Below are 3,904 nucleotides of genomic sequence, written 5' to 3'. Positions count from 1 at the left end.
TCCAGCAATTTGGATAGGTAAGCCACAGGTTTTTAACTCCCTGCCCATTCTTGGGCTAATACTCCATATGCAGTGCCCTCATTGCTGTTAACAAATAAGAAAAACCGTCTCCTCAAATCCGGAAGACTCAACACCGGAGGGCGTGCTAATTCTTCTTTTAATTTTTCTAATTGTTTTTCATCTTCTTTGGTCCATTTTAGCAACCCATCCTTAGTCAATTATTTATAAAGAAATTTAACTTTGCCGCTGTAATCTTCAATCCATTGTCTACAATAGCCAGTCAACCCTAATAATTGTCGTACCTGCCTCTTAGTTCATGGGGTCGTTAAAGCCAATATCCCACTGATTCTGTCTGGGTCTAATTTCTTAGTTCCCTCACTTAATCGGTGGCCCAAGTATTTTACCTCTTGTTCTACAAACTGCAGCTTCGATTTCGAGACTTTCAGTCCCTGCAAGCTAAGAAAATTCAACAGCTGTATGCTGGCCTGCCTAACAGTATCTTCGTCTCTCCCTGCTAATAACAAATCATCTACATACTGTACTAATGTTACTCCTGGTGGCTTATTGTAGTTTTGTAAAATTTGCTCCAGGGCTTGTCCAAATAAATTAGGTGATTCAGTGAATCCTTGAGGAAGGACAGTCCACCGTAATTGCTGCTTTTGGTGGGTATCTGGGTCTTCCCATTCAAAGGCAAAATAATCCCTACTACCTTCCTCCAGAGGACATGCCCAAAATGCATCCTTTAAATCCACTACGCTATACCACTGACCATCTGGGTGCAATTGACCTAATAGGGTATGGGGATTTGCCACAACAGGAAATCTGGTCACGGTTCTCTTATTAATTTCTCTTAGATCATGTACCAATCTATATTTGCCATCTTTCTTTTTCACTGGTAATATTGGAGTATTAAACGGGGACATACAAGGTTCTAGCAACCCTTGTTGTAATAACCTTTGAATTTCAGGTTTTAACCCTTGTCTGCCTTCCTCAGACAGGGGGTATTGTTTAATTCTCGTTGGTACACCCGGGTTGGTTATAGCTACCTTAAAAGGTTTAATATCTAATCTTCCTACACTTTCTGGAGTGTACCAGACTTCAGGATTTATACTTTGCTCGTCCTCCGCTCTCAGAGGACACAACATAATTTTTAGCTCTTTATCTACTACCTCTAAACTTATGCCTAATTCTACTATTAAGTCTCTCCCTAACAAGTTATATTCTGCCTCAGGCGCTAAGAGTAAGGATCCCACCCCTAATTTAGAATCCGATTCAATTAACACCTCTTTGATAACAGGGACCCCAAAGGGTTCCCCTTTTGCTCCAATTACTTGAACCTTTTCTGTCGAGATTTTACATCCTAAAGGCAGATTTTGGACTGTAGATCTTTCAGCCCCTGTATCTATGAGGAACTCAATTTCCTCACGCTGGGGACCTATTTTTAACTTTATCAAGGGCTCAGTTTTCTTTCGGGTCCCCAGCAGATAGAGCCCCTGACACCCCTAGTCTTCCTTAAACATCTTCTCATCCTCCATTCTCAGTCGACACTGCTTCTTCTTATGACCTTTCTTATTGCAGTAAAAACGAGTCACATCCCTCAATCCTCCTGTCACTTTCCCTTCTCCCTCTAGTTTTTGGTGAACCACCTTTGAATCTTTTCTGTATTCGCCTCTTCTCTGCCCCTCCCGCATCACAGCCATCATTATTCGTGCTTGCTTCTTCTCCTTTTCATCCTCCCTCCTTACATACACTTTCTGTGCCTCCCTTAACAATTCGTCTAGACCCCGGTCTTGCCAATTCTCTATTTTCTCTAATTTTTTCCTAATGTCTATCCAAGACTTTGCTACAAACTGAGTTTTTAGCAAAGCCTCTCCAACAGGGGTTCCTGGATCTAATCCCGAGTATAGTTGCAAACTTTTGCGTAATCTCTCCAACCATTCTGTCGGTGTTTCATCTTTCCTTTGTTGCTCATTAAAGGCCTTATTAATGTTTTGCCCTCTCGGGACTGATTCCCTAATTCCCTGAATGATAATGGTCCTAAGGTCCTGCATATGGCCACGATGTATAGGGTACTGATTATACCAATTGGGCCTCTGTAATGGCCATTTAACATCTGCTGAAGGACCTTGCTAGTGTTGCTGATCCCAAATTCGCATTCCAGCTTTTCTAATCATTCCTCTCTCTTCCGATGTAAATAATATCCCTAAAATAGATTGCATCTCTTCCCAGGTGTAGATATTGGGCCCTAAGAACTGATCTACCCGTTCTGCCACCCCTAAGGGGTCCTCCAATAGGTTTCCCATTTCTTTCTTAAAGTCTCGGACATCTCCGGAGTTCATGGGGATGGCCACATATCCCATACCGGGTTGTGGTCCTCCCATTGCTATTTCCCTTAGTGGATACAACCCCTCTTCATTTTTAAGCTGCTGTCTTCTGGCCTGACTCCTAGTTATTGGTCCCTGAGCACTAGAGTCAGAGTCGCTGTCGGCATCTCCCTGGGGCTGCGGATTAGGAGGCCCAGGAGTCGGAGGGGCTGCAGGTGGGATTGGTGAAACATAGGGAGGCGGTGGGGCTGGGATCTCTAATTCTCGGTTTTTCTTATGCCTCCCGTCCCCTCCTTTTTCTTTTAGAGGGTATAATTTGGTCTGAGTTTCCAAACTGATCCACAAATGTGCATACTCACTCTCTTCTAAACTAAAGGGTTCCTTTGAGTTCACATAAATATTTAGGGCCTGGCAAACCCAATCATCAAAGGACCCAAATACAGGCCAGTAAAGGTGGTCTCCTCGAATCTGTTTACCACCCCAAACTTCAATGCAATAATGTATCATTTTTACTTTATTTCTTCCCCGCCTAAAAGGGGAATCATCCCAATTTTTGATCATTAATCCCAAAGGACTATCTGGAGGAATAGGGGGTAACCTAACATCTGTCGTTACCCCGCCCACGGGACCAGAAGGCTTACTCTTCTTCTGTCCCATCTTCTGGAGGGCCTTCACACACACACACAAATCGCTTCCCCCTTTTCGTGGCCCAGTCCCTCGCGGGATGTGGGAACCGCACTACCGAGGGGTCCGCACTCGCTTCGTCCGCAATTGGACATCTCACAACGCTACGCTCCAGGATACCCAACCCCAACCGAACAGATCACCGGCCTATACTTACTCACTCCTGAGTCTTTGTTCGGTCTTCGTGCACAAAGATTACTAGGGGTTGCTGGCTTTATTTGCTTGCTGCTGAATCTTGGGTTCGTCAGTGAAGGGTTTGAGTGAAAGTAGTCCAAGCGAAGGCCGCTGAAATCAGCGGGGCGACCCCTCTGAAGGTCTTTCAATCAACTTGCCTTCATCCGAGTCACAGCACCAAATTTGTTATAAGTTGCCCCCGTAATTAATTTTCAGAGAGCATTGCATTAATAATAGAAAGGAATTTATTGAGTAAGTAACAGCAAGCAAAACAGTGCTGGGCAGCCGGGGAGTCTCGGCTCCGCCAACGGTGTGCACCTTACCCCCGCCAGGGTCCCTTTTTATATCTTGGTAATTTCAGGATTACGCAGCACATCCTGGTATATTCTGCGACTGCGCGCACTGTTGCTAGGGGGTCGTCTCTGTCCCTCTGGTGGTCGTGAAGATGAAGGCTGTAGTCTTCCTCGGCATTGTGGTTCAACTTCTTTCTTTATTTGGTCATGTTGGCCCAGCATGAGACAGGAAGGCAGGATGTTGATATACTAGTTTATCAACTTATCAGGAGATGGTTACATGAGCTTTGCAGCAGTGTTTTTGAACAAAAGAGGCACCCAACATGGCCGCCCGAAAGCCCATGCTGGAGAACTGCATCTCCTGACATGCTCTGCGCACCCAACATAGCCTCCAGGAAGTCCAGTGCCCGAGAACTGCATCTCCCCAAC

Source organism: Anas platyrhynchos, chromosome W, assembly GCF_047663525.1.
Source record: "Anas platyrhynchos isolate ZD024472 breed Pekin duck chromosome W, IASCAAS_PekinDuck_T2T, whole genome shotgun sequence".
NCBI classification, from domain to species: Eukaryota; Metazoa; Chordata; class Aves; order Anseriformes; family Anatidae; genus Anas; species Anas platyrhynchos.
Note: the sequence above shows the minus strand (reverse complement) of the source record.